This window comes from Plecotus auritus, assembly GCF_963455305.1.
Source record: "Plecotus auritus genome assembly, chromosome: X".
Taxonomy (NCBI): Eukaryota; Metazoa; Chordata; class Mammalia; order Chiroptera; family Vespertilionidae; genus Plecotus; species Plecotus auritus.
In genome coordinates, this window is record NC_137784.1 from 142902822 (window position 1) to 142918346 (window position 15525).

The following is a 15525-nucleotide window of genomic DNA, read 5'->3' on the forward strand; positions in this document are numbered from 1 at the left end:
ACCATCTACAGCAGATAAGGAAGAGATTGTAGTTTGAACCTGAGTTGATATCCTACTAAAACAAAACAAAACAAAAATAAAGTTAAAAAAATCTCTAGGAGATTATTAACAGGGCCCTGAGTCCATACAGCAGAATACTCACAAAGTCCATAATACAATCCAAAATTATGGAATATAAAAAGAGCTGAAGAAATTCTAATCAGAGAAGCGGCGGCGGAGGCAGCAGCGGAGGCGGCAGTGAGGGCGGCCGGGCCCCGAAGCGGCTCAAGACTGACAACGCCCGGCGACCAGCACGGAGGCGGTGGCGGCGGGGAGAACTACGATGACCCACACAAAACCCCTGCCTCCCCAGTTGTCAGCATCAGGGGCCTGATTGACGGTGTGGTGGAAGCTGACCTTGTGGAGGCCTTGCAGGAGTTTGGACCCATCCGCTATGTGGTGGTAATGCCTAAAAAGAGACAAGCGTTGGTGGAGTTTGAAGATGTGTTGGGGGCTTGCAACGCTGTGACCTATGCGACCGACAACCAAACCTACATTGCTGGTCACCCAGCCTTTGTAAATTACTCCACCAGCCGGAAGATCTCTCGCCCAGGAGACTCGGATGACTCCCGAAGTGTCAACAGTGTGCTTCTCTTTACCATTCTGAGCCCCATCTATTCCGTTACTACGGATGTTCTTTACACTATTTGTAAGCCTTGTGGCCCTGTCCAGAGAGTTGTCATTTTCCGGAAGAATGGAGGCCAAGCCATGGTGGAATTTGATTCTGTTTGTGTGTGTCAGTACCATTAGGAACTCTGTAATTTCTTACTTAACCTCTAAATTATTCTTAACCTGAAATTATTCTAAATTACTTAACCTGAAATTATTCTCTAAAATGGGCATAATAGTGTCATTGTCAGTTGGGACCACTATAAGAAAATATCATAAACTTGTTGGCTGATCTAAAACAGAAATTGGCCTCACTCAATGGGGCTGATATATACTCTGGCTGTTGCGCTCTGAAGATCGACTATGCGAAGCCTACACGCTTGAATGTGTTCAAGAATGATCAGGATACTTGGGACTATACAAACCCCAACCTCAGTGGACAAGGTGACCCTGGCAGCAACCCTAACAAACGCCAGAGGCAGCCCCCTCTCCTGGGAGATCACCCCGCAGAATATGGAGGGCCCCACGGTGGGTACCACAGCCATTACCATGATGAGGGCTACGGTCCCCCCCCCCCCCCCACCTCACTACGAAGGGAGAAGGATAGGGGCTACGGCACCCATGATGAGGGCTATGGCACCCCCCTCCCCCTCCCCCACCACCCGAGCACGGCCCTCACGCCGAAAGCCCTGTGCTCATGGTCTATGGCTTGGATCAGTCTAAGATGAACTGTGACCGAGTCTTCAATGTCTTCTGCTTGTATGGCAATGCGGAGAAGGTGAAATTCATGAAAAGTAAGCCGGGGGCCGCCATGGTGGAGATGGCCAATGGCCATGCTGTGGACCGGGCCATGACTCACCTCAATAACAACTTCACGTTTGGACAGAAGCTGAAAGTCTGTGCCTCTAAGCAACCTGCCATCATGCCTGGTCAGTCATATGGGCTGCAAGATGGGTCCTCCAGTTACAAAGACCTCAGTGAATCAAGGAACAATCGGGTCTCCACTCCGGAGCAGGCAGCCAAGAACCGCCTCCAGCACCCTAGCAATGTTGCACGTCTTCCATGCCCCTCTGGAGGTGACGGAGGAGAACTTCTTTGAGATTGGTGATGAGCTGGGAGTGTAGCGGCCACCTTCTGGGAAAGCATTCTCAGGCAAAAGTGAACGCAGCTCCTCTGGGCTGCTGGAATGGGAAGCCAGGAGTGATGCCCTGGAGACGTTGGGCTTCCTGAACCATTACCAGATGAAAAACCCAAATGGTCCGCACCCTTACCCCCTGAAATTGTGTTTCTCCACCGCTCAGCATGCCTCGTAATTAGGTGCTGAGGAAGAGTCCTATCTGAGCAGGAAATAATTTCTTTCCTTTGTGGTTTTTTTTTTTTTTTGGCAAAAGTTCCTATATTCCTTTTTTCTCTTTTTTTAAAAATGCTAGGTTAGAGGCTTAACCATAATGGAAACGATGGAAGGGGAGGGGAAGGGAATTGATATCTCCCAAGATGAACCTTCACTTTTAAGAAATTATTGTACATGTAATTTTTTTCCCCCGTTCATACATTCGTGCTGCCTATGTACTCTTGGCACATTTCAATAAAATTGTTTGGAAAATTTAAAAAAAAAATAATAAATAAATAAATAAAAGAAATTCTAATCAATTCTTAAGGGAAATAACAATCACCAGGAAACTGCGCTGTAAGAAATGCTAAAGGAAGTTCTTCAAAATGAAGGGAAATGATACCAGAGGGAAACTTGGATCTTCAGAAATGAAGCAATACTAGTAAATACGGCAAATATCTAAGTAAATATAAAAGACATTTTTTCCTCTTAACTTCTTAAAAATATATATAACAATTACCACAAGAAATATTTTAGCAGGATTTTTTATTTAATATAAGTCAGTACAATCTGCCTGTTTTCATTTTTTCCTGACTGCCCTCACTCTCCTTACTGTTTTGTAACACATGAGTCACTGGATCTTGTAGCAAGTACCTTGCTTTTAATTATTCGTTTGGACCTGCTGTTCAGACTCTGCTTGGCTTCTTCCCTCCCACTGCCACTACCTCAATTAAAGCCTCTTGTTCCCTCCTACAATACATGCTCAACTCTGCCAACGTGGGTTAATCATGATTCTTTACTTAAAATTCTTCAATACTTCCTCTTGATCAATACAATTAGCACAAATTTCATAACAAGACAACCAAGTTTTTGCACAATCTTACCCTGCACTCCTTTTCTAGCTACAAGCAGCTCATCAATTTCCCATTGTGTTTCAGCTCAGCATGTATTCCAGCGTACAAGTATACTGTTTCCACAGCATAAAACACCCTTCCTATCTTTATGAAAAATAAAAGTTCAACTAAGATATCATTTGCTAACAAACCTCTTGCTGAACATCCCGAGTTAATCACCTGTGTTGTGTGTTTTTTCCTCTTCCTCAATGTTATCAAGAATAGCTACCACGTGTTGAGGGCTTATTTTGCGCCAGGTACAATGCTGAGATATTTATATGTACTAACTCATTTTATCCTGAAAACAACCCTATAAAAGAGATGAGTATTATTACAGACATTTTTAAATTATCATAATAAAAGTCAGAGAGGGTAATTAACTTATCAATAATACTATAGACAGTTAGTAGCAGAACTGGGATGAGAAACCTGATTTATCCTTGTGTATCATTCTGCTATTGCACATAAAAAAGAAGTACAATGCTTTCAGATGTCTCGTAAATATCAAATGCAAAGTTCCTTAAACTCTCTGAGCTTTAATTTCTTCTTAATGAAGATTAAGTTTGATTAATATTAATAGATCGTTATATGTACTAGTATTTATACTTACAATATTACTAGAGGCCCGGTGCATGAAATTTGTGCATGGCGGAGGGGGAGGTTCCCTCAGCCCAGCCTGCAATGATGCAAGTGTTCCGCACCCAGCCTGGCCAGAGGCCCTCTGCAGCCAGGCGCGGAATGCTTGCCTCATCACCATGGCGACAAAGCAAGCATTCTGCCAGGCCGCTCACGCTGCCTGCTTTCAGCGGCCACCCCCCCCCCCCCCCCCCCGCCCAGGACTGAGGGACTCCGGTGGGGCTGAGAGGACTGGGAGCCACCATCTTGTGGCTATGGGAGCTGCCATTTTTGTGATGGTTAATTTGCATATTACTCTTTTATTAGATAGGATGCTGCATAGTAAAATGTATTGTGCTGATGTATGTGTTTAACATAAATGGTATTGTTCTATAAGCTGCTTTTAAAAAAAATATTTTTATTGATTTCAGAGAAGAAGGGAGATGGAGAGGTAGAAACATCAATGATGAGAGAGAATCATTGATTGGCTGCCTCCTACACAACCCCTACTGAGGATTGAGCCCACAACCCAGCATATGCCCTGACTGGGAATTGAACCATGACCTCCTGGTTCATAGGTCAACACTCAACCACTGAGCCATGCCAGCTGGGTTGCTTTTTCTATTCAACAATATATTCTGAAGACCTGTTCATGTTAGTATCTACAACTGTATTCATTTATTTGAACTACTGTATAAAATAGGCAACCATTCTCTTAATATTGGAAACTTAGTTTATTTCTGATTTTTCGCTGTTACAGACATTGCTGCAGTAAACATCCTTGTACATGCTTCTGTGTGCCCATGAGCAAGTATGCCTTCATGGTAGATGCTAAGAAGTGAAACTGCTGAGTCTTGGGGTGTGCACACTTTTAAGTTTTAATAGATACTGTGCTACCAAACTGTCCTCTGATGCAGGTGATCCAATTTACATTGACATCACCTGCCTCATAGGTCTGCCGTGAGGATCAAACATAATATTTCACATATAGCACTCAACTAAAAGATGTTACATTATTTTTACCCATTTCCACTTTATATTAACTTTCAGGTATTTACAAAGAATGAAAGGTGATATTTATGTTACTTTTAACTTACATTTCCCTAATTGAGTTATTTTTCACTTACATTTATACTCCTGTTTCTATCAATACAGTGTTAGCATAGAGTCTTCATCTACACTTAAAAGAGTAAGATGCAAATTGACCGTACCTTCGTGATGCCCACCAGCCAATCAGGAGTGAGTATGCAAATTAACCCAACAAAGATGGCGGGTTAATTTGCATACACAGGCACCGAGTGGCTGGGGGTGGGGCGGGATGCTTGTGTCATTGCCATGGCAATGACGCAGGCATTCCACCCCACCCCAGCCACTCCGGGCCTCTGGGCAGTGTGGGAAGGCGGAAAGGCGGCTCCAGCCGGAGCGAAGGCAGTGCCAGCAGCCTCGGGAAGGAAGGCCCATTCTTGCACGAATCTTCGTGCATTGGGTCTCTAGTTTTTCTATAATGTTTTTGTCTTCATGTTCATTTACAGAATCTTTTTATATATTCTTGATACTAATGATTTGTCTTTGTATCTATAGCAAATCTTTTTGCCCAGCCTATATCTTGCCTTTCAACTTTGTTAATGATGTATTTTCTTATACAAAAGCATTTAATTTTTATATACTCCAATGTATGAACTTTTTCTTTCAGGTTTGTACATTTTGTATTTTATTAAGAAGTTTTTCCCAACCACAGGGTCATAATGACATTTTTACCAAGCAGTGAAGCTTCTGTGGATTTCCATCTGTTTTCCTTTCTTAAAGGCACTCAAATTCTGATTCAGATTCTTATTAGATAAGAATTGAAAATTATGAAAGGTTTCTTCTGTATTTTCTTTAAAAAACTGTCTTCTTAAACACACATGCACACACAAGCACAAATAATCATGGCAAAATGTGATTTAATCAGTGGATTGTGTCAATGTTGATATATTGGTTGTGATATTGTACTGTGGTTTTGCAAGACATTATAATCAGGAAAGAGGGTACACAAGATGTTTCTGTATTATTTTTTATAACTGCATGTCAATCTATAATAACCTCAAAATAAAAACTCAAATTAATGTATTAAAATGAATCTCTGGGCCTTATTTTTAAAAGAAGTTTTTCCTTTCCTGGCCAACTTCACAGATTACTTACATTTTTATATTGAGCATTTTGCCAAACTCTCCACATTTAATCCCATTTATATCTTGACAGAAACCTCTAAGAGAGGAATTACTATTTTTTCTTATTTGAGAACCCCTAGCCTCAGAGAGGTTAAGTAACTAACTTTAGCCACACTGGTCTGAAGTGATTTGGTTCTTCATTGTTTAGATCTTGGTTACACCTCTGTTGGTTACCTTGCTTTCCATTTCTTAGGTGAAAGCAATTGCCCTGTTCCTTTTCTCATTTATAAAATCTTACACTCCTTTTTCTTTTTCCTAAGCCTATTCCAGTGGGAGGTTATAAGGTGAATACCTTTTTTTTTTTTTACTCATCAATACTGTATGTAAGCCCAAAAGCAATTATAAGAGATGTAATTTTGAAATTAAGTAAGTAGACTGAAAGTTCCCTGAACATGATGAAGAGAAGAATAAAATTGATTACTCATTTAAACATGCCCCCCTGGAGACATTACAATTGATGGGTTTCTATCATCCCTTTCTCTAAGACTTCCTTTTTTCTTGGCACAAGACTTTCATTAACTTCAAAGGATGCTCTGGGCTTTAAAAAGATGAAGGAGTGTGTAATGGAGATGAATAGAACATTATGTACTTAGGTTATAAGACAATTCTTCCGGGTCATGAGGTCTTTAGAATTTCTTATGTTAGTGTATTTTCAAAAAGTTTTATTAAACTAAATACTTTCACAAATTTTCAAGCCAACCTTTAAATTTTTCATTGTAATGTTAAATATGTGCAAAGTATATATTTTAAGTTTTAATATTTTTAAAGAAATATTGTATCACTCTTAAAGGTACCCAATGGAATTTGTTACTATGCACCATCATCTATTTATGTGAACAAGCTCTTCTTTAACTTTCAGAAGATTTAACTTTCTTCTTCTTCTTGGTTTTATATTTCCACTTACATCTCCTTCAGAATTTTTACCTACTGTAATATATTTTCCCTTGCAAATACTTTACAAATTAACATAATTTTCTTCTATGCAGTAAATATATGTATGTAAATTAAAATCTATTTTTAAAAAATATTTTATCAGAGAGCATCACTTATTAAAAATTTTAGAATTAAATTTTCATTGCAATTATTATGAAAAAATGGTCAGAAATAACAAATATATTACAAGTTCTGATAAACAATTATTAAACATAAAAGTATAATCTTAATGAAAACACATTTCTTAAAAGGCAGATAATATTGTTTTTACGCAGTCAGTTTATGTTTTCAAGAATGAATGGCACTTATTCTTACAATGAAACTCACTTCCTCTGTTCTATTTGTATATTAAGAAAATTTGCCACTTAAATAAGAGAATGGGAATAGAAGGAGCTTTGTAATAAAACTACTATCCAATTCTTAGAACTTCTTCTAAGTTATATTCCAAAATTCACATAGTGATCTATCATCAACAATTATTGTTAATAACCTATCAGCTGGTAATTGGTTTAGGTCTTCCTTAACTTTTATTGATAACAAAAAAATTGGAAACCCTTGAATTATAAAGGTTATTGTTGCCCAGTCTTAAAAGTCATTCACTTTCTCAACACTATTATGAATACTTTAAATTACTTATTGGCACTCTGGAGTATGTTAGACCCCAGAGCAATATCCCATAATAAGATTCAGTATGAGGGTCTTTCTCCTGTTAAAAGGGAAAGAGCTATTGCAAAAAGGGAGGTGGGAAAAAGGACCAGACTCAATTATAGGTTTGCTTTAGGCAGACCAGAATAGTGCCATTATTCAAATGCAACCTTCTTCTTCTCTTCTTGTCTTTTTTTCATTGTCTAAAGTTTTTCATATGTCTCCTTTTCCCCCAATTGACACCCCCGCAGCCATTCCCACTCTGGGCAAGCCCCCACTGCCCCAGTGTCTGTGTCCATTGGTTATCTTAATCTGCATGCTTACAAGTCCTTTAGTTGCTCTCTAATCCCCCTCCCCTACCATTTGTCTCTAGATCAATATCTATTCTTGTTCATCAAATTATGTTGATCATTATATCCCACATATGAGTGGGATCATGTGAAATTTATCTTTCTCTGACTTATTTCACTTAGCATAATGCTCTCCAGTTCCATCCATGCTGTTGCAAATGGTAGGAGTTCTTTCTTTTTTACCGCAGCTTAGTATTTCTTTGTGTAGATGTACCACAGTATTTTAATCCACTCATCTGCTGATGGGCACTTCGGCTGTTTCCAAATCTTAGCTATGGTGAATTGTGCTGCCATGCACATAGGGGTGCATATATCCTTTCTGATTTCATGTTTCTAGTTTCTTGGGATATATTCCTAGAAGTGGGATCACTGGGTCAAATGGGAGTTCCATTTTTAGTTTTTTGAGGAAACTCCATACTGTTCTCCACAGTGGCTGCACCAGTCTGCATTCCCACCAGCAGTGCACGAGGGTTCCTTTTTCTCCGCATCCTCACCAGTACTTGTCGTTTGTTGATTTGTTGATGATTGCCAATCTGACAGATGTGAGATGGTACCTCACTGTCGTTTTGATTTGCATCTCTCAGATGATTAGTGACTTTGAGCATGTTTCCATATGTCTCTGGGCCTTCTGGATGTCCTCTTTCTAAAAGTATCTATTAGGTCCTTTGCCCATTTTTTGATTGGATCATTTATCTTCCTTTTGTTAAGTTGTATGAGTTCTCTGTAAAATTTGAAGATTAAACCCTTATCATTGATATCATTGGCAAATATGTTCTCCTATGCAGTGGGCTTCCTTATTGTTTTGTTGATGGTTTCTTTTGCTGTGCAGAAGCTTTTTATTTTGATGTAGTCCCATTTGTTTATTTTCTCCTCAGTCTCCATTGCTCTAGGAGCTGTGTCTGTAAAGATATTGCTATGACATATGTCTGTTTTGCTGCCTATGGAGTCTTGTAGGATTTTTATGGTTTCCCATCTTACATTCAAGTCCTTTAGCCATTTTGAGTTTGTTTTTGTGTATGGTGTAATTTGGTGATCTAGTTTCATTTTTTTGGTAATCCTCACCAAGGATTTATTTTTTTCCATTTACTTTGAGGGAGAGGGAGAAGAAGAGAGCGAGAGAGAACCATCGATGTGGGAGAGACATTGATTGGTTGCCTTCTGCACAAGCCTCACTTGGGCCATGAATCAAACCTACAAACCAGGTATGTGGCCTTGACTGGGAATCAAACCCGAGACCTTTCTGTGCTGGGGCTGATGCTCTAACCACTTAGCCATATCGGCCAGGTCACAAATGCAAGCTTCTTGAAGGTAGCCTATACTTATTGTCCCTGCAACCCAACACCACTTTGTCCTCCTTTGTGTTTCCAGCACGTTGCTGTATTCATAATAGACTTTCAATAAATATTCTGTAAGTGGGTAACAGAGTGAGGAGAGAAATCAGTGCTAAGTTAAGTCACAAGTTATAAAATAAATTGATACAAGTAGCGCAAGTCCATGCAATGACAGTCATGGTGCTGGGACACCAGTGTTTTCTCCTAAAACTGATTTTCACGGTCTTGTTCCACTCTACTCCGTGTATACTTCCTAATTCCATTCCTCTGACCCAACGCTGGCTGCATAACTTGAGTGCGAAATGAAAATGCAGGGCCTCTTCCTCAAAATTGAGGGGGGAAGTGCCTGTACTGAGAGATAAAGCTTTTCCTTTCTTCTGCAGTTTTCCTCGCAGCTTGCCATGATGTTTTGTAGTCAGCTATTTAATGACACTGAAGCTGGAAAGACCCTGAAGAAAGGTTTCAGAACAAAGATGACTGATTACACAGTTAGATTTTATAACTTTCACATCACTATGAATGCATATCCACACACACATATGTCCGTTTAATAAAATTTAGCAAGTGATGTTTAAAGAAAACGTTTTAGCCGAAACCAATTGATAGTTGTACATAATTTTCCCAATTTCCTGGGTTTTTAAAAAAATCAAGGAGAAATTGTAAATAAATGAAGATACATTATCTTTAAAAACATAAATATAAACTATTACATTTCCATTTGTTTTATTAAGAATCAATAAGTGATAGTGATTAAGAATTGAGATTTAGGAGTTAGAGACGAATACATATCCTGACTTTGCCACTTATTAGCTGCAAGACTTCTGGCAAGTGATAACTTTTCTGAGTCTCAGTGTACTTATTTGCCAAATGATGATAATAATCACACTTACTCCAGAAAGCTATCAGGAGGTTTGTGTTGTTTTTTTTTTTAAATATATTTTATTGATTTTTTTACTGAGACGAAGGGAGAGGGATAGAGAGTTAGAAACATCGATGAGAGAGAAACATCGATCAGCTGCCTCCTGCACACCTTCTACTGGGATGTGCCCGCAACCAAGGTACATGCCCTTGACCGGAATCGAACCTGGGACCCTTGAGTCCGCAGGCCGACGCTCTATCCACTGAGCCAAACCGGTTAGGGCAATCAGGAGGTTTTAAAGAAATAAAGCAAGTGAAACACCTCTCTTGGGGCTTTTCCATAATGTTTGTATTAATATTAGCTTTTATTGTTAAAAGAATGGAAACATCTTTCTTAGGGTTACTAATAGGCAAGAACAAAGTATATTTTCTTAGGTTGATTAATATTGTATTTATCCCCTTTACTTTACAGAAGTCTTACTCTATTAATGCACTTTCCCACCTCTAGCAAAAATGCCCAGATACATACTGAGTTAAAAAGGTTATTAATATTATAATAGCTATTACTATAGTGACAGTAGTTTTGGTTATTTTTTATTTTTTCCTCATTATAACTGTAGAAGCACTTATTAAACATAGAATATTAGTCTAGCCAAGAAAATAGGTCTAATCCAAATGCTTAATTCCTAACAGCAACCAGGTAGTAAATTTAATTGTCCTTTTCCTTTAAAGCAATGACACACACTTTTTCCACATTTTAATATATTTTTCCTTGATATACATGCATATTGTGAAAGGATTTTCCCCATCAATTTAATTAACACATTCATCACCTTACATATTTACTTTTATCATTTGCTTTTTTTTGGGGGGGGAGGAGGACATTTAAGTTCTACTATGTTAGGAAATTATACAATACCGCGTTATCAACTATAGTCACCGTGTTATACATTAGCTCCTTAGAGTTTATTCATCTTAACATTTGAACCCTTTTACCAACCTCTCCCTATTTCCCCTACTCCCCGGCATTTGTGTGTGTGTGTGTGTGTGTGTGTGTGTGTGTGTGTGTGTGTGTGTGTGTTTAAGATTTAATTTATTAGTGATACCATGCAGCATTTGTTCTCTGTCTGACTTATTTCACTAAGCGTAATGCCCTCCTGTATTACCCATGTTGTCACAAATGACAGGATTTCCTCACTTTTTAAGGCCGAATTATATTCCATTGCGTATATAGACCACCTTTTCTTCATCTGCTCACCAGTTGATAGACACTTAGGTTTTCATACTCTGGTTATTAAGAATAATACATGGCTCAGTGGTTGAGCATCAACCTATGAACTAGGAGGTCACGGTTTGATTCCCTGTCAGGGCATATGCCCAGGTTGCAGGTATTAATTCACCGTTTGTAAATAGGAGCATTACAATCATAATAGATTTTTTAGTATCTTTAAAATACATTTCAAAAGTTGGTATAAAATACAAAATTTTGAAAATTAAACCTCATGATTCTCATAGAAATCCTTTGATGTGGTCCAGAGAGTTGTGAATATCCTTGCATGTTAAATAGGAGAAAACAGAAGCTAAGAGAGATCATTACCTCAATATGAAAACAAAAGGGGGTCTGAAATGGGTAGTGGTTCCCCAAGCTGGTTTGATATGAGGATCATCTGACATACAGTTTAAAAATGCAAATTTCTAGCCATCCTCTGAGAATCTCCAAAAGCAGTACACCAAGTACTTCTTATGACCAGGCAGGTTGGGCAAATACTAGAGGGGATGACTGTCATCTTCTGATAAGATAAACAGCTTCCTTTGACCTTCCAAATATTAGGTTCAAATTCTAGCTACTTTATAATCATAAAAGAGAGTTTTATACCACATAGAGTCTACCTATTGTCAATCAGACAACATTGAAAAAAGAAACAGGAAGGCAGTTGAATTTGTCAACAAGGGGAGTCCAGTGTTCAGGACATATGCCTTTAAACGTGTATAAATCCAATAAAACATCTACATTGGGAAGGAGAGTAGACCCACCCTCATAAGCACTTATAGTGGGTAATTCTTTATGCATTGATTTCATTTGTTCATGCTTTGATTCATTCATTTACTCATTCATTCAAGAAACATTTACTGGACATTTATTCCACAGCAAGCATTATAGTGAGTATTGGGGACTAACACCAAAAATATTAAGAAATATTTCTACTTTAAAACATTGCCTGCAGCCAGACCCATAAGATAAATTAGGCCCATATATTTTAGAGTTTTCTTAGCTAAAGTACTCTTTAATTCCTAACCACAGTGCCCAGAAAAGTGGAATTTATTATAAGCACATGCATTAAAAAGATTTTTAGCCATTTATCCCAATTTGTTCTTTCCAAAAAGTATAATGTGCTAAGAAATTTATTGGATAAAGTAATATCTCTATTGTACAATAAAGGGATTGTTTTTCAAAGAAAATCAATCAAATGCTTTCATAATTTGTTACTAATAACACTAATACAGAATAATGGGTAAACTAGATTGGGTAACTTCCCAAAATAATTGGGTTTTCCAGGAACATTACAGAAGATAAACAAGATCAATAAGTCCTGAGGTTGCAAGTCATTATTGATTTATGACATCGCTTACTTCCCAGCAAAATAGTTGCTAAAAGGAGTTGGCTCTTGTTTACAAATCATATTATCTTGTGAGAAAGTCTTTTTTAGCCCACAGATTAAACACTGGATAGAACAACTGATAATTAAATAGCTAATTATTGTGCTGAAATTCATAATTAGTAACACCTATCCTTCACTGAGCACCTACTTTATGGCAGATGATTTATATGAATATAAAATATCTTTAAATTATTAAAACTATCCTGCAACAAGAGCTAGTATTATCTCTACTTCATAGACTATGAAAATTGAAGTTCAAAGTTGTTAAGTAACTTGTCAAAGTTCACATATAAGCAGAAAGTTACAGAGACAGGATTCAAACTCAGTATTCTTTTCTCATGCTTTGATGTTTCTAAAGATCATGTAGGTCTGGCCTACAAAGAGCTTAACAGATTTTAAGAAACTTAATAGGCTTGGCAGACACAATCAATTGCATATTTATGACGTCACTGCAGTATTTCACCTGACAGCGGAATTCCCATTACCATTTCCAGAATACCAACATTCCTGGGAAGGTATATCTGAAGACAAACAATAATCAAACAGTCAAAGACCCATGAGAGTAGATCATGCATGGCTTGATCAGTGAGAGTGTTGATGTTAATATTGATTTAATATTCAATATTGATTTATGCCCTAGCAGGTTTGGTTCAGTGGATAGAGCCTGCGGACCAAAGGGTCCCGGGTTCGATTATGGTCAAGGCCATGTACCTTGGTTGCAGGCTTCTTCCCAGCCAGGGCCCTGGTCCAGGCATGTGCCAGAGGCAACCAATCGATGTGTTTCTCTCACATCAATGTTTCTTTCTGTCTTTCCCTCTCTTTTCCACTCTCTCTGAAAGACCAATGGAAAAATATCCTCAGGTGAGGAATAAAAATAAATGTTTCTGACCAAGGACCTCCTTTTAAAATTTATCCCATATTACTTAGGAATAATTTTGTATGGTTAGCCTTTCCTTGGGGCCCATGAAGTTCTACTTAACTTCCCCCAACCATAGACAAGCCCTGTGGAAATTCAGCTAATTCATAGCTGTAATTCTTGCAGCAGTTCCTATCCCAATGGGATAAGTACAAAATTTGTGTAGTTGACCTTGTTTCACTGGAATACAACTTGGATGCTAAGAAATTAGATGGTTTTCTGAAAGTCTGAGGCAAGAGTGAACATAAAGTGAAGTCTTGATCTTTCTCTCCATTCAATAATGAGAGACTTTACATTATCTACAAATGCTTTGTAGCTGTTGTGATAATAATGACATGAGAGTCTAAAAGAGAAGAAGCTTCACATGGTACTTATTAGTATTTTCTCATCATTTACTGATTGAGTATGGTGTTTGTTGAGTATAGAAGACTAGACCTCCAATATGTTGTCCACAATCCAATGGAGCAAAAGACTAGATATCCTAAAAGAAGCAACCAGGACTTGCAAATGGGTTGATTTATCAGTTTCTACATTCTCCACTCTTTGAAATTCCTTGCCTTTCTTTTCTCTCATTTTTCAGGGACAAAAAAGAGAGACAAGAGAAATCAAGGCCATGGAAATGACTTTAGAGAACTGTTTCAGGAATCATCAGTGCTTTGTGCCGAGGTATGGACAGGATGGTAGATGACTTATTCTATGACTTTTCACATACATGTTTTACATAAAGATGAAATGGTAAATTGTCTGTGCTCCATTAGACTAAAGACAGAGATTGCATTGGTTTTACTTACCATTTTATCCCAATTACCTCAAATAATGCCTGGGATATAATGGACAATCAGAAAATACCTGTTGAATGAACAAATACAAGAGAAAGTTATTATAGCCATTATCCATATGCATTTCCCCACTCCCTAACCCAAACTATGCTTAGTGGTAAATGGGAAGGACCAATAATGTGAATTTTCCAATTCTACCCTCCTTCATGGGAGAAGCAGCTGAATTAACTTGGCTTTGGATCCTCTTGTTATTATCTCCCTCAGAGGAGGGTGAGGCACTGTGTAATTTATTTCAATTACATAAATGTGGATGTATCATAAAGCTAATAAAGCTTGCACACTTCCCTTACAAAGCCATAGAAAAGGCTTGGGCAATGTATTCACATCACATGTTTTTTGTAAAAATTGCAGAATAAGATATTTTAACCATAGGAGGTTAACACCACTGACTCTTTTTATGACAACTTCCTTCTGTTAAATTTCCATACATCAGGTAGGAATGAGTGGCCAGATATTTTTCTAGATTCTGTTAGAGAAAACCTGAGTTGGGCTTAATTTTAATATGGACTTAGTGAAATATATTTATGTGGGAGGCAGTCACTCTGTGTAGAGTTAAGGTATTGTTATCCATTCAAGGGTAAGAGGCTTCCAGAAATACTCTTGCCATTCATTATGCCAACTAACTCAGCATCACTATGCCAGTGCTGGGCAGAAGTTGTAATGAAATAAGAATACAATAGTCTTCTGGCCCCACAGATCCTGGATCTGTCTTTAGCTAATAGACCTTACTCCATAGGATTTAATCCATAGCAATAGTAATACAGCACTCCATCCTATCTAATAAAGAGGGAATATGCTAATTGACCATCACACCCTCACAAAGATGGCAGCACCCACAGTCAGTAAGGAGGGAATATGCTAATTGACTGCCACGCCCTCAAAGATGGCAGCGCCCACAGCCACAAGCTGGCAACACCCAGTCCCCTCAGCCCTGCCAGGGCAGCAGACGCACAGCATGGCCGGGCCCACCCCCAGGTGGGTCCGGCCGCTCAGTGTGTCTGCCTCCAGATTCCCCCAGCCCCCTCAGCTCCCCAGCTGCCCAGGGTGGCCTGAGGCACAGGCAAGCCTCGGATGGCAGCTGCCCAGCTGCCCAGGGTGGCCCTGAGGTGCAGGCAAGTCTCGGATGTTGGCTGCCCAGCTGCCCAGGGCCACCCAAGGCTCAGGTACCCAGGGCCGGCCGAGGCTTGCGCTGCCAGCAGTGGCAGCAGCAGAGGTGTGATGGGGCATCGCCTTCCCCTGATCACTGGGTCGCCTCCAGCCCTGAGGGCTCCCAGATTGTGAGAGGGGGAAGGCCGGG

General features: G+C 39.0%; 1 pseudogene across 1 annotated transcript; it reads left to right on the forward strand.

The window, feature by feature from the left end:
• The first annotated feature begins 320 nt into the window (after positions 1 to 320).
• On the forward strand, positions 321 to 1961 carry LOC308240045 (heterogeneous nuclear ribonucleoprotein L-like; annotated as a pseudogene). Its single transcript has 2 exons — positions 321 to 771; positions 951 to 1961. The product of its transcript is annotated as a heterogeneous nuclear ribonucleoprotein L-like (transcript).
• The last annotated feature ends 13564 nt before the right edge of the window (positions 1962 to 15525 follow it).